General features: G+C 36.2%; 1 non-coding gene across 1 annotated transcript; it reads left to right on the forward strand.

Annotated features, from left to right (window-relative positions):
• The first annotated feature begins 15,913 nt into the window (after positions 1–15,913).
• LOC147497145 (small nucleolar RNA R71) lies at positions 15,914–16,017 on the forward strand. Its single transcript, XR_015197207.1, has one exon. It is a non-coding gene; the product is annotated as a small nucleolar RNA R71 (small nucleolar RNA).
• The last annotated feature ends 1,028 nt before the right edge of the window (positions 16,018–17,045 follow it).

The raw sequence follows: 17,045 nt of genomic DNA on the forward strand, positions 1-17,045 counted from the left end.
AAGGAACTTAATCCAAATGGTGTACTTGCTTGTGTCGTCTGTGAACTCACACTGTATACAGTGTAGGATTTTACCAACAGAAGAAAGAAACTGTTCACTTCTACTATTGAACTCTCACTGTTGGCAATGGAGGATTTTACCAATAGTGGAAAGAAAAGGCGATAATACTAGATAAGAAAACTTGACGAAAGGTTTTATTTCCTATTCTTGGTAAGAAAAAAGAGCACAGGATCAAAAAATCGACTTAAGTTATCTCACTACTTGTCGCTCCTAAAACTGTCCCCATTGAACTATAGTACTTTGATCAGTATTATTCTAAACTAAATATTCTCTATTTTAGGTTAAACTCTTCTTACCTCTAAGTCAAGAAAAACCTAAACTTGAAACCCTAAACAACAAATCTATACTAACAAATCAAGTCCTCTCAAAGCTTCATTCAAACTCCCTCTAATGAGAGTTTCGCTTTGATTCATGGGACTATCATGAACAAAAGAATGAAAATAAGACATAATAGAAAGAGAAGCAATTAAATTGAATAATAACATTAACTTAAAGATATTTTAATGGAGGTTTTATAGATGCTACAATTATAAATCCTAATTACTTAAACTATACTAAACTAAAGAAAGGGGAGAGAGAGAACTAAATTATTCTAACTAATGGGAGAGAGAGAGAGAGAACCCTAACTTACAACTAAACTAAATAGGGGAGTAGCCAAGTTTTGTTTAGCCTTAACCCTCTTTATATATCAGAGGGTTAGATTTATAATTTCGTGCATGAGCTTTGGAGCTGTGTTTTGGGCCACTAAATCAAGCCCAAAACCTAATTACTTAAGTCCAAAAAGGGTTTCTTTGTGGGAATTTATTACAACACCCCTTTTGTCTACTTTTACTGCTCTGATTGGATCATGGCTTGGACCATTAGAAATCTCTTTTCGATTCGGTCGTTTTGGCATATAATAGACCCAATTCCGAGGTTTGAGTCCAAAGATATGGCCTATGGAAGTTCTGTTGACTTTTATCCTCTTTTTCTACTCGCGTTGACTTTAACTTTTCAGCTTTGACTAGGCTTTAAAAAGGTTTTTTCTCCTTGAAACTTGGGATTTAATCATATAATTTCTCTAGCAAACAATTTGACTCCTTTCTCTTACAAAAGTGAAGTATTTTTTCACATAATTGATTCCAAGACCTGAAATACATAAAACACGTAAATAATACTAACTTTATTTATTATAAACATAATTGGCCTAAATATAATACTATTAAGGGTTTGAAACTATAGTTTTGGGCTCTTATCAAACCACCCCCTAACAGCATTTTGCTTGTCCTCAAGCAAATATGTGAAATTAAAATAAGTGACCAAAGATGTATTCCTAACTACTCTTGTTTCGCTGAGTGCAACTGCATTGACCATAAGTAATAAGGCCTTAAACCACTAAGAATTCCCTAGTGGACAAGTTATAGCCTCGTGAGAGTTTTCTAAAGAAGGTACTCACAAACTTCATTTATATTACAACGACTAAGAAATAAAAGTAATTGTCCCCTAATTTATCTTAGATATCTATACATCTAACTAGCATTTAAACAAGGAGCATCAATTTAACTCCTATATTAATACATGCATAATAATCAAATCATTTTAAGATAAACAACTATACAATGAACTATGTTATGAAATGCAGTGGCAGGTCTTTTTCTGAAACTTTTAGGTAGCGTGCTTAAGTAGGTTCTCACAAGGAATGTGTCAAGACACATAACACTCTAATTTTTCCACTCAAGTTTGCTAACTCCAGTGTGCAGTAAGCACACATTTCCTCACAATCTCAATGACAATCCAAGGAAGTCGAGGTCGATCAAACACATTTACCACTTACTATCACATTAACCTATTCCTAATTGAGCTAGATATCTTTATTAGGTGATACGGGGCATAGGTGTTGATTAAAGAAGGAAGGAAATGAATATTCAAAAAGACAAATATGAGAAAATAGGGTCTTCATATTATGTAACTAAAGGAAACCTCGTTCTTATTTTGCTTCTACACTTTGTTTCCATCCTTAGCCTTTTTATTTTGGCTTTTTGACTCCTTTTATTCCATTTTTTTAGAGTTTTTATTTTATTTCTATTTCTATTTATATTTTTCTTTTCTTTTCTTTGGATGTAAACTTTCTTTTCTTTTTCTTTTCTGAAGCAACTAAATAATCTTTGTTTACACATGTTTTTCTCTTCTCTTTTCTTCACTCATTCTATTTCTCAAACTTATCCAGATAGATAGGATGATTTTATTTTTTATTTTGTTTTATTGGGTAAAGGATTTGTGGTTTGTAGAAAGGCTAATGAAAGGCTCAGTGGGGTGACTAGCGGATAATAAATTTCATATAGATATGAATTTCTGGCTATATCGATCCAAAGAGGGCCTAAATTCTCACTTAGGATATGGTATGGTGATTAAGCAAGTGGATGTGTGATTTCTTTACACGGAATTGACTTCTCCCTTGTGTCATCACTTAGATATTAATTCATATGGGCTTTTTGGCTAGATGCTCACAGGGTATGTATTAAGTACTCTAACCTAAGTCTTAGAAAAATATTGCCAAGTACAATCATAGATGCTTATGCAAGATGTTCATGAATTAAAGATGCAATGACTATTACCTATATATTAATTTAAATTTCAAAAATTAAATCCTAATTCAAGTACTATGTAAGATTTCTAGACTAATATCATCATAGAGAAGGGAACAATACCATTATCTCAAAGTGCATAGCATAAACTATATTTTTTATTTTTTTTTTCTACTTTTTATAAGACAAATAATACATAATATATAATCTAATATGTGTTTAAACATTTACAACGTGTTTCTATACCACCCCCTAACATAATCATGCTTTGTCCCCAAAGTATGGAATGAAAATAAAGGATAGAGAGTGCCATAGAAACGTGCTTGTAAATAGGAGCACCTAAAAAAGAAGGTTAATCTATACTAATATAAAAAAAATAAAAGCATACGCAACTCCTATATGAGTTCTACCCAATATGGGGATAACATGAAATAATAAATAGTGTTTGGGACATAAGCGGACTCTAAAAGAAATAAAATAATACCATACCTTCACAAATCAAGCATGCGCCTATCGTGTATCTTATCTGATTAGCTTCCGAAATTCCGTGAAATAGTGAATTTCATGAAATTAAGGTACCTAATTACATTATGAATCCCAATAAAATCAACAAGGCCTATGGATTCTATATTTCGATATTTATGCATGCAATTTTAATACATTAACGTATAATGTGCTAAAATTAAATATACCACCCCCAAACAATTTAGGAGAAGGGGGTTTATGAAATAATTCAATAGCACAATTAAATTATATAACTAACTAATTTTTATGATTTTTAACATTTTATAAAGAAAAGTGTATAATTTACATCCTAAAAGTGCTTAATTTGTGCAAATATTTCTATCTCACCCCCAAACAATCGAACGCTTTGTCCTCAAAGTGTAAAGAGATAAGGAAAGAATTTACCATAGAAATGTGGCAAAAATTGGCAGTACCTGTAACAGAAATATTATAAAGAAGATATGATAACATGAAACACAATTAAACTGTTATGTACTAACTAACATGGACTTTACTAGAGTAAACATGACAGGCAAAAGGTGGCAAAAAGATTTGAAATGAAATACCAAAATACGCCACCCCCAAACAAAATTTGAAAACTCTTTTTAAGTTTGAAAATTTTTGTGGCCTATACTCCAGAAAGGTGGTATGTTACAAAAACTTAGGTCTTTTAAAGTCAGATTTCCGAGACTTACTAATACACATATACATGTCGCTTACCATATATCAACAACCGAAAAAATTGGGGGTCTTTCCATAAACAACTATCACAAAAAGCACCCCCAAACAGAATCAAGCACTAAGATGTTGTACGACGTAGCTTAGTGGAATGAGAGCGAAACCTGGTAGACCTAGAACGTAACCGAGCATGCATCTTCTTCTTCTTCTTCTTTGAATGAAAGGGTGTCCAAGTGAATGATCGTGAGAAAATGGATGGTTGTGGAAAATACGTTGGATATGGATAAGGTTTAGATGGATGGAATGGAAAAAATGAGAATGTGGGTTTAGCACAAAACTCATTCATGGTGTAAGTATGAATTGTCTCAAATCTGAAAATGAAGGTGTCAGGTGGCTTGTACTTGGGTATTATTTCCATATTAGGAGGGTATAGAAAATCATGAATCACAGGAGAAACAAGAAGGTCAAGTACAAACTTAAGGTTCTTTTGAAAAGGTGGAAGGTGGGGAATATTGGTGATAGAAGATGAATAAGTGACATGAGGATGTGAGGTGGGTGAATGGTGCTCAACTAGTGTTCTCAGTTCTAGATCATCAGAGGCCTTGAGATATGCAAGACATTCCTCAATAGGTGGCTCAGAAGAATCAATGGGATAGAGGTTGAAAAATTCTTCTTCCGTCATAGCATCGAGGGATGAATGGATGTCAATAGGAGGGGACTCATGAGGTGGTGAAGAAGGGCGCAAGAGAGTCAAAGGAAATCTCCCTCGATTTCATCTACGTCTAGGGAGTCAAAATTGTGATCTTTGTCTTCTTCCATAAGAAGGGTATCTACTAGTGTGGGGACGAAAGCGTCGGCTGCACTAATGTGAGATACAAAACTCTCAATGGACTTCACTTCTCCTTCTACAGGCAAACCTAGTTGTCCCTGCTTTTGTCTAAACATGTTAACTTCCACAGAAAGATTTCCAAAAGAAAGAGTCATTGAGCCATCCCGACAATTGATTTGGGCATTGGCGGTTGCCAAGAAAGGACGCCCTAAAATGATGGGAATGTAATCATAAGCAACTTCTATGTCGAGAATAACAAAGTCGGCTGGATAGTAAAAGTCTTGAACTTTAATGAGAATGTTTTCAACTACACCCTTGGGGTACTTAATAGTTAGATCGGCTAACGGCAAAGTCATTTTGGTTGGTTGAAGTTTTGTTAGACCTAGTTGTTTATATAAATAAAAAGGGAGTAAGTTAACACTTGCCCCCAGGTCTAATAGAGCAGTTGTTATGAAGTAATCTCCCAAGATGCATTGTACAATAGGACAACCAGGGTCCTTGTACTTAATAATTCCGTTATATTAAGATAAAGAGGAATATTGTTTAGTTAAGATGGCTTCGTTGGATATGTTGGTTTTCCTCTTCTTAGTGCACAACTCTTTTAGAAACTTAGCATGTCCAGGTAGACTTTTTATAGCATCTAGAAAAGGTAGGTTTATAGTCAAATTTTTAAACACTTCTCTAATCTTATCAAAATTCTCATCATTTTTAAACACAACTAGTCTCTGGGGATGCGGTGATTTATCTCTTTATTTAGCATAAGGGTCAAAAGTATTATTAATCTTTGCTTTATCTTTATCCGTTTTCCATCTAGGTGTCCATATTGGAACCTTTACAGGTGTAGGATCATCAATTTCTATGGTGGTTTTTAGTAAGATTGTACCTTTTGGTTGTGGTTGGACTAGAACTTCTACAGTTGTATTCGGTATGGTTTCATTTTGTTATTTGCAACTACTCTACCACTTTGTTAAACAAATGGTAGTGACTGCCTGTAGGTCCCTTTGGTTTATATCACCATTATATTGACTATTGTTCACTTCGAAGGCAGTGTTTGTTGATGTAGGATAGGGCACTGCTTGACCTGGAAGCACACCTGTTTGGTTATTATTTTGGTTAGGAGACATGTCAATAACCTTTTGGCACAAAGATTGCATCATTTGAAATGTTTGTTACATATTTTGATTCTGATTTTGCAGCAAGGTTACTACTACTTTGTTTGTAGATGGTTTGACAGGTTAAGTGGCCATAGGAGGAGTGACCAGAACTAAGGTTTGTTGCATGGTCATGTCTTGATGTTGATAGTTTTGGGTCATGGGAACTAAACCTCTATTATGGTCACCATTGTTTCCTTGTCCTTGATGCGGAATAAACTGGTTAAAGTTTGTAGTGGGCCTAACGTTTTGATTATTAAAACCTGAATGTATAACTTGTTGTTGTGGATTATAATTATTGTTTTGCCTCCATTGTGTGTTAGGTTTGTTATTAAAAGCGTAGACATTTTCTGGATGTGGTGGTGGTTGTTCATAGACAAGAGGACAATAAAAGTCAGAATGATCAAGACTAAAATAGACATTACAACGAGTAGAGTTTATGTTCATGACTGAAGTAGGTTGTTGTTGAACAGAGATGGCATCTATCTTTTTAGTAAGGGCATCGATAATTGTTCTAAGCTCGGGATCAGGTTTAACCTCAAACATACTAGCAGCCTTAGCTATTGAAGAAGAAGGAGTGGAGTGGGAAGAGTTGTTACCTCTTGATAAGAGCCCAAAATTGTATTTTTAACCCCTTAACAATAATACTTTTAGACCAATTATGCGAGTAATAAATAAGAGTTAATGCTAATTGCATACTTTTATGCATTTCAGGTATTGAAGTCAATTATGTGCAGAAATGTGCCACTTTGGCGATATAAAGGAGCAAGGGTTGGTTGCTAAGAAGTTCTGTGATTAAAGGCCAAGACAGGCAGAAACAACACACAAAAGTCAGTAGAACTTCCAAATACCATATCTTTGGACTCAATCCTCGGAATTGGACGTACCTTATGTTAAAACGACCGGTTCGGAAAGAGCTTTCCAATGGTCTAAATCTTGACCCAATCAAAGAAGCAAAAATAGACAAAAAGTCTGTTGAAGTTAAAGCCTGCTGAAAAGGACCCTGTGGACTGAAGAAATTGGGCTTTGGGCTCGATTTTCCGGCCCAAAACATGGACCCTCAGCCCATGCACGAAAATGTGGATCTGGTCTCTTCCATTTCCACACACAAGACTTAGCTCTTAAGTATCAATCAGCTTAGGATAGAAAGTAGTCATTAGAGTAACCATTAAAGCTTAGTTCTAGATCTAGTTTTTGAATTAATTAATTAGTTGTTATTCATGTTTTAATTTTAGTATTGAATGATTGTTATTTAGTTGTTAGATCAATAAAATATTTAGTTCTTGATAATCTAATTTCGTTTTCCATTAATTATTAGTTTCAATTCTTAGATTTACTTATTTGTCATTATTAGTTTAAATCAATTATTGCATGAGTAATTCCATTTGAGTTTAAATAAGCAAAGCTCCAATCTTTTTATGATGTCTAGTGTTAATTCATATGGAAATGATAGTTTGATGAATTAAGGCTAAACCTCCATTAGAGGGGTTTGATGAAACATTGATGAAAACTTGATTGTGTAGTGTAGAATCGTTGTAAGAGTCTATTCCACTCTAGAAGGCCGTTGATTCGCCATGAGAATGGGTGGACGTCCTCACATGCTAGTTATGAATTGGTACAGATGCCATGTATAATTAGGTATTAGAACGACCAATTCTTACCGTAAGAACATAAGAATTGGATTACAAAAATCTATGCTAGTCTATTAGGTGGATTCAATTCCCCCCTAATTCTTATTCTAGATTCAAACCTTAGTATCCCGTAGGATTTCGTAGTTGAATCATTATAGTTAGTATCTTGTTCTTAGAATTCCCTTCGTAAAACTCTCGTTAGACTTTGGATAGTTTCGCAATTATAGAAAACTTGAATGCTAAAGAACTAGAAGTGGAACGAATCTTCTATTCCAACTCTACTTCAATAGTATCGAGAGTAGAAATCTTTGATAATCACGAGTATAGTTCAGTTTTAGTTTTACTTGCGTTTAGAGTTTCATCGCTTTATTCATTAGTAAAATTATTCAATTTTATCGTCTTATCAAATGGCGTCGTTGCCATCTTAGTTCCCTTTAGTATTATTTTCTTTAGAATTGATAGTTTTCCAAAGTCCCATAACCCACCCACCCTTATTTGATTCTCACTGTGGTTGTCCGTTTCAGCACTGAAAAATTTACCTCAAAAAATTACATGGAGCGCCACCCGCACCCAAGCGCCTGGAACTCCACTTTTTGGTTGAGCGCGACCCGCGCCCTGCCAAGGCAAAACACAAGTACTTGGACCTTGAATTTTACCCTGAGCGGGACCCGCACCCTACCAAGGCTAAATTGGAGCGCAACCTGTGCCCAAACGCTTGGAACTCCAGCTTGAACCTGAGCGCTACCTGCGCCCTACCTAGGCTTATTCTGAGCACGACCTGCGCCCTCTGCAGAAACTGCCCGATTTCCACAAGTTTGTTTCAAACTTCCATTTCTTCAAGTTATTCGGTGTTTCTAACTTCTTCAATACACTGAGATTGCATATACAAGACGCTATTCATACGCATAGCAAAGAGGCATTCAGGTACTCCTTCTTCCACTCCTCGCCTCTTCTGTCAAAGGAGTTTCAATTCTAGTATAATCAGGCTTGCTTATCGTAAACGTCAATATATATGCCTATCTAGAAATTTATAGTCGGAGTTTTGTTTGCATGTTAATTGTCCTATAATATACTTGTAAAACCAATATGGCATATCAATTGTAGACGAACAATCATGTGATTCTTATGCAAACCCTTCACCATGTTCATGCTATGGTAGTCCTTACCATTGGGCTTCTCATTGCCCATCATATCAAGAGCAATCATGTAATTATTATGAAAACCCTTCACCATGTTCATGTTGGGTAGTCCTGACCATTGGGCTTCTCATTGCCCATCATATCAAGAGTTTGAGCCTACTATATGATATAATAATAATTATGAACCTCAATTTTCAAATTTGTATAGTGACCCATACAATCAAGAGTTTTCTAGTCATCCAAACCATACAGGGAGTCAACCAGTGTCGTCTACTTCTAGTTTCATTATGAGTGTGTACAACGAACCAAACACTTTTCCGTGCACAATTTGTTCAGATCCAGACCACACCGCCTATTCATGTCACATATTTATTCAGCCTCAACCTAGCCCATCACAGTACGAGATCAACCAGAGTCACTCCAACACCAATAACTATGACTATCATACACCATACCAGCCAGACACTTCCACCATGCCAGAAATCACCCACCCATCTAGTTCTCCACCCTTCCCAGACCAAATTTCTCAAACTATGCTTCAGAATCTAACTATGCTTCAGAACATAGCCCAGATGATTTCCATGATCTCCTCACCTAACAAAGAACTTTCAACTTTGCTAGAGATCGACACACAATTAAAACAACCTATTCCCATAACCACACCATTCGACCTAGTTAAGACCACTCCACCTGGATAAGGAAATTCTTGAAGACGACTCTTTAGGACATGTGTTGGATGACCACTCCAAATTGAGAGATGCCACCGAGGAACCTCCCATTAATCCATCTAAAGATGAATATAAGGAGGACGCATTAGAAGGTATTTATAAAGATGTGATGGAGGAAGAATTTGATAACTATTGGCATTCTCTTATTATGGACCCTCCTGTTGAGCATGTCCAAGCCTTTAAGGTTGCTAACCGCACTCGGCTGGATGATTCCTTGACACATTCGAATGATGTCATTGAGGATACTTATAGTGTTTTAGAGGACGAGGGTGAGGAAATAGAGATTAACAATTCTAATATAAGGCATGAACAAGGTCATGTGTAGGAATTAAAGGAAGTAACTTCTTTATCGCAATGTGAATCTCAATTTAGTTTGGCAGCTGAGGAAATAACAATGGAAGGAATTGATGAATTTCTTAAAGATAAAGCCAGGAACCACAACTTTATGGATTCAACTAAGCTAGATGAAGACTTCAATGATTTCTTAAGAGCGTGTGAGGATCCACCAACTGATGAACCACCATCCACCCACCATCCACCTGAGTTACCACCTCCTATAATCCAACCACCTACCACAACTAAGCCATACATTCACCCACCATTTCAAAGGAACCTCGATTTTGGCCTAAAGCCAATTGCCTCAGAGACCCTCTATAATTTTTTCAACCCTCACGGTGAGGAGTGTTTGCCTAGAACATAATCCCATGAGTACACCATTCATGTAGTTGAGAGCCAAGCTTTGACCGAGTGTAGTAAGAAACCTACTTTGTCTTATTTTTTCTCATTTGAGCCTCATGAAAGACATCAAGATCCATACTTCATTACTTTCTCACCTAAAGTATCGCTAATTCATCTTTTGGGTCATTCCAACTTTTTAACGCAGCTACAACATGATGGTTTGCATATGTTCTTTGATGGGTTGCATAAGTTTTCTTTCATTCTTCTACATGATTGCTTCCAATTATACAACTTCATTCTATTTGGAGGTGCATTTAGTATCATGTTTTTATGGCTAGACCCCCAACTCTTTCAACTATTATTTTATAGTTGACCATGCATCATCTATTTTGTGCCACCCTAGTTTTATAGTTGACCATGCATCATCTATTTTGTGCCACCCCAGTTTCTTGCTTGTTTAAAGGTGTGCACAGTCTAGGGGAATCTAACATAAAACGACCCCATATTAAGCCTAGGGGAATCTGACTTTAAAAGACCCACGTTTAAAACAAATTTTCTAAACTATGTTCTATAAAATTTGTTTGGGGGTGGGGTGTTTGGTTTTTCCATTCTTGATCACTCAATTTCCTATTCTTATCCCTTCCTCATCTCGTAGCTAGATTTCTTGTTGTTTGTTGTTTTGATGTTGTTTTTATTTTATTTTTTTTAGTAGATTGGATGTTAAGTTGTTAAATTCAGTAGTTAAATTTGAATTTGGTAGTTAAATGTTGTTTGAATTTCAATTTTAATATAATGTGGTTATTTTCAAATTGTGCGTTGTGTTATCGTTAATCCCACCTTCCCGAATTGTTTGGGGGTGGTATTATTTATTCTAGCATGATTTTTATATGATCCTCATTTTTCGAAGTTGTTTTGGAGTGATTGTTGAGAATATTGCCGAAATGGGCATACTTATGATTAGATGTTGTGATAGGATGAAATCTAAAAGAGTTTAAAAGTTACTATCCTAAATTCAACCTAAAAGATATTGGGTTTGTTTTGGAATAGAGAATATGGGTTGTTTCTGTTTTCGGTTTTGGAAATTTGTGTTTCTGGCAATTGCCTTAAAGCTTTTTGGCAACTTCCCGATTCGTTTTGGAAACTTAAAACCTATATAAACTTCCTTCATTTTACACTCACAACCCACACTACACCTCACATTCATCTCTCACCTTTCACTCCAAACTTTTCCTTTTTTTTTCTTCTCACTTCTACATTTCAACACCTCGGAGCGCACCCGCGCCCTAGTGGAGCACCACCTGCGCCTTAGGCACTATCAGTCAAAAAAATTCCCTGAACGCAACCCACGCCTTACCAAGCCCAAACCTAAGTGCGACCTACGCCCAAAACACTGGAATTTCAGTTTTCATCCTGAGCGCGACCCATGCCCATCCCAGGCAAAAAGTGAGCGCTCCCTGCGCCCAAGTGCTTGGAACTCGAAATTAACCAAGGCGCACTAGCGCCCTACCCAGGCATAGGTCGAGCGCCCTGACCCCCCTGGGCAAGAAAAATTCCAATTTTTTAGGGTTGTTCGGGATCGTGGTACAAACTGTTCCAAATGTAGTAGTTTGGTGATGACATCCCCTCGTATCATACCGGAACAGTGTTTTGAAGACTTGTTCCAAAGTGACACCTATGGGCGTGGTTTCGCAAACTGACCATTCTAGCAGGCTGGGAGCTGCTATTGGTAAGTCCTGATGAACTTTATTCTCCTGCACTTACATCTTATTTTTATGATAATTGTAAGTTCTTTGATAGACCAGATGGAGAACAAGTGTTTTCCATCACCATCGGGGATGAACCGATGGAAATTTCCATGTTCGTGCTAGCCTTTGTGCTTGGACTTGCTATGCCCGCAGAAATGCAAGACTCATGGGCCTATTTGGTAGATAATATGTACATGTATAACTATGAAGATTTGCATGAGTATTATGGGGGAGTGGTATTTCGTATAATGGACCAAGGGCGTTACAACATAGCCCTGGGTAGCCTGTCTCTAAATGTAGGCACCACTATGTTATTCATCCTGATGAATATTTTAGGGGGATTAGCGTTTTACCTCTGCAAATAGTATCATTTGGTGACGCGTTTTTCTTTGCTTTAGCTGAGGGACATCACTGATATAACATTCCCCGAGTATTAGTGGCTAGTCTTAAGAGAGCCCAAAGCATACGACAGAAGTATCTTCTTATGCCTGTTTTGGTTTGCCGCATCATGCTCAGTTGTCTACCTAAATTCTATACCCAGTTCACGGATTGGACAAGGGGTTGAAGTCATGAGACCCACCAATTGGGTGGTTCGCTCATTTCGAGTAATGACTTGGCCAGGATGGCAGGTGCAACCTCATTTGGTTGATCCTTACACCCCATCAGACATAGTAACACTAGACAGGTTAGCACAAGTTGACGACACACATCGACAGGCTTGGTAATTTATCATGGCATGGCAGGATGCGAAGGAACCTCCTCTCTTTGGAGAAGGAAATGAGGAAAATGCTTAAACGGGAGTTAAGGTTAGTTTTTATTTCAGTTAGTGTCTGCTTATGTCCCAAACAAATTATTTCTCATTAACCCCATAACGGGTGGAACTCTTATAGAGTTGCGTTAGTTTTTATTTTCTATATTAGTATGTTTAACCTTGTTTTGCAGATGTTCCAGAATTTCACGCGTTTCCATGGTATTTCTCTACCCTATTTATTTCAATACTTTGAGGACAAAGCATGCTTCTTGTTTGGGGGGGGGGGGGCATAGAAACACGTGTAATTAAGACTTCTGTTAGGATATAGATATGTATAATATGCACTTGTTTTCTAGTTTAAAAAAAATCAAAAATTTTAAAAATATAAATAAAAAGTTATACACTTAGGAATATTGGTATTGTTTTCTTTCTCTATGCTCTCAATAATCTAGAAGTCTCACATAGGTTTTGCATATAAATAGTTTTTAGAAACTTAGGCTAATATGTAGGTAATAATCCTTACATCTATCTATAAATATGTTATATGAGTATCTATGATTGTTGGTAGTAAGTTTCTGAAATCTAAGCTAGAGTACTTATTATACAAATCATGTGAGAATATAGCGTAAAGCCTTATATGAGTGAACATTTGAGAAATGACACAAGGGGAAAGTAAAATCCATATAGAGAAATCACACGTCCACTTGCTTGATTACTATACCATATCCTAAGCAAGAATTTAGGCCCACTTTGGATCGATATAGCCAGAAATTCAAACCTATGAATTATTTTCCTCTAGTCGCCCCTCTGAGCATTTCTTTAGCCTTTTATAAACTGCAAATCCTTTACCCTATTACAAAACAAAACAAAATAAAAAATCAACCTACCCATTCATTGAATAAGTCTAAGAATAGAGATGAAAAATAGAAAAGAGAAAGACCTTTGAAATCAAGAATTTGTTAGTCGCTTTAGATAAGAAAAGGAAGTTTCAATCCAAATAAAAAAAGTAAATAAATAAAAGAAAATAAAGAGTTAGAACTCCAAAAATAGAAACAAAGGAGTCAAAAGCCAAAGAAAAAGAAAAATATGGCTAAGAATGGAAACAAAGTGTAGAAGCAAAAGTAAAGAACAAGGTTTCTCTAGTTACATAATATGAAGACTCTATTATCTCAGACTTGTCCTTTTTGAATATCCATTTCCTTCCTTCTTAGACCATCTCCTAATCCCTGCAACACCTAATAAAGACCTCTAGCTCAATTAGGAATAGGTTAGTGTGATAGTAAGTGGCAGATGTGTTTGATCGACTCCGGCATCCTTGTGTGTCATTGAGATTGTAAGGTAAAGTGTACCCACTGCATACTGGAGTAGCGAAACTTGAGCGGAAAAATCAGAGTGGTTTTTGTCTTGACATTTATGTAAGGACCTACTTAAGGACGCTATTCCAAGTTTTCATAAACGGACCTGCTAGTACATCTCATAGTATTACTCATTGTATATATGTTTTTTCGTAGATGATTGATTATTATGCATATATTAGCTTAGGTTTCAACTTGATTATTTTGTATTCATTGCTAGTGAGATGTATAGATAATTGAGACATAGATAAGGAAACAATAGTTTTATTTCTAAGTCGTTGTAGTATAGATGAAGTTTGTGAGTACCTTCACTGGAAAACTCTCACAAGGCTATAACTCGTCTACTAGGGAATTCCTAGTGGTTTAAGGCCTTGTTGCATATGGTCAATGCAATCGCACTCGGTGAAACGAGATTAGTTAGAACTCCATTTTTTGTCACTTATGCTAATTTCTCATATTTGCTTGAGGACAAGCGAAATGATGTTTGGAGGTGGTTTGATAAGAGCCCAAAACTGTAATTTTAACCCCTTAACAATAATACTTTTAGACCAATTATGCGAGTAATAAATAAGAGTTAATGCTAATTACGTGCTTTTATGTATTTCAGACATTGAAGTCAATTATGTGCAGAAATGTGCCACTTTGGCGATATAAAGGAGCAAGGGTTGGTTGCGAAGAAGTTCTGTGATTAAAGACCAAGACGGGAAGAAACAGCACACAAAAGTCAGTAGAACTTCCAAAGACCGTTTCTTTGGACTCAGGCCTCAGAATTGGGCGTACCTTATGTCAAAAAGATCGGCTCGGAAAGAGATTTCCAATGGTCTAAACCTTGACCCAATCAGAGGAGCAGAAGTGGATAAAAAGTCTATTGAAGTCAAAGCCAGCTGGAAAGGACCCTGTGGACTGAAGAAATTGGGCTTTGGCTCGATTTTCTGGCCCAAAACATGGACCCTCAGCCCATGCACGAAAATGTGGATCTGGTCTCTTCCATTTCCACACACAAGACTTAGCTCTTAAGTATCAATCAGCTTAGGATAGAAAGTAGCCATTAGAGTAGTCATTAAAGCTTAGTTCTTGATCTAGTTTTTCAATTAATTAATTAGTTGTTATTCTTGTTTTAATTTCAATATTGAATGATTGTTATTTAGTTGTTAGATCAATAAAATATTTAGTTCTTGATAATCTAATTTTGTTTTCCATTAATTATTAGTTTCAATTCTTAGATTTACTTATTTGTCATTATTAGTTTAAATCAATTATTGCATGAGTAGTTCAAATTAAGTTTAAATAAGCAAAGTTCCAATCTTGTTATGATGTCTAGTGTTAATTCATATGGAAATGATAGTTTGATGAATCAAGGTTAAACCTCCATTAGAGGGGTTTTATGAAACCTTGATGAAAACTTGATTGTGTAGTGTAGAATCGTTGTAAGAGTCTATTCCACTCTAGAAGTTCGTTGATTCTCCATGAGAATGGGTGGACGTCCTCACATGCTAGTTATGAATTGGTACAGATGCCATGTAAAATTAGGGATTAGAACGACCAATTCATACCGTAAGAACGTAAGAATTGGATTACAAAAATATATGCTAGTCTGTTAAGTTGGATTCAAGGTGGATTCAATTCCCCCCTAATTCTTATTCTAGATTTAAACATTAGTATTCTGTAGCATTTCATAGTTGAATCATTATAGTTAGTATCTTGTTCTTAGAATTTCCTTCGTAAAACTCTCGTTAGACTTTGGATAGTTTCGCAATTATAGAAAACTTGAATGCTAAAGAACTAGGAGTGGAACAAATCTTCTATTCTAACTCTACTTCAATAATATCGAGAGTAAAAATCTTTGATAATCACGAGTATAGTTCAGTTTTAGTTTTACTTGAGTTTAAAGTTTCATCGCTTTATTCATTAGTAAAATTATTCAATTTTATCGTCTTATCACCTCCCCAATTGTTATTTCTCTTAGATTGATCTTCTAAGAATTTATAAGCTTCCAAGGCTCCTTTACTAAGAAAACAACCGCCATTCATGATATCTAGAACCTCTTTATGATGATGTGAAAGGCCCTTGAAAAATGCGTGGACAAGCGTGTATTTTGCAAGGTTATGATGCGAGCATTCAATGAGAAGATCAGTGAAACGATTCCAGGCCTCTAAAAAGGATTCATGAGGATTCTGGCAAAAGAAATAAATCTTTTGAAGTATTTCATCTGTCTTCAGTGGTGGGTAAAACTGTTCCATGAACAATTGAACAAGTTTAGCCCATGAGTCCATGGAGTTTGGCATTTGGGTAGTTAACCAAGACGCCACCTTGTCGGTTAGGGTGAATGGAAACACCCTAAGTTTAACTTGATCTGGATTTACACTAGGATAATAGAATGTAGTGAGAACTTGTTCTATCCTATGCATGTGTTGATAAGGTTTCTTGTGGTCTAAACCATGGAAAACTGGTAACAAGTTAAATATATTCAGGAGAATTCAAAAATCCCCCATTGGGTCTGCAAGAACGATGCACGACTTAGGTCTATCGGTCAGGGCTTTGTAAAAATCAGAGAGAGGAATCTCTGGTTCTTAAGCCATTGTTGCAGGTGTGGTGTGTGATATTCTAGATAGGCGTGTGCGTTGACATTTACGATATATAACGTTAGATGGTTTTTCCTTACCAGACCTTAATCTCATGCAAGGCTAAGTATAATATGAAAGAACAAGAACAGTAGTCAAACAAGAGCCTGATTATACTAGAATTAAACTCCTATAACAGAAGAAACGATGAGTGAAAGAAGGAAAAACTAAATGCCTCCTTGCTACGCTTATGAATAGCGTCTTCAATATGAATCTCAATGTCCTATAGAAGCTTGGAATACTTAATACACAATAATTTCCAATGAAAAGAGGTTATGTAACTAACCTGTGTATATCGAGCTTTCTTCAGAGGGGTGCAGGTGCGATCAATTATAAGGCAACAAGGGCGCATGCGCACTCTGTCAATTTTTTTTAGAAATAGGCTTGCACGCGGTTTCTTAATGGGATGGGCCTATAAATTAGAAAGAAAATATGAAATTAGCTTACTGAAAGGAAAGGTGTGTGCGCACTCAGATATAGAGTAAATAGGGCGCGGACGCGCTCCAAGTTCAATTTCGAAAAATTTCTAGTTGACTTCCAGGAGCAAAAAATCTGTTTTTCAAGAAATAGAACACACAATCAGATTCGAAAAATAGGGTGGGTGGGTGAAT

This window comes from Coptis chinensis, chromosome 5 (assembly GCF_015680905.1).
Source record: "Coptis chinensis isolate HL-2020 chromosome 5, ASM1568090v1, whole genome shotgun sequence".
Classification (NCBI taxonomy): Eukaryota; Viridiplantae; Streptophyta; class Magnoliopsida; order Ranunculales; family Ranunculaceae; genus Coptis; species Coptis chinensis.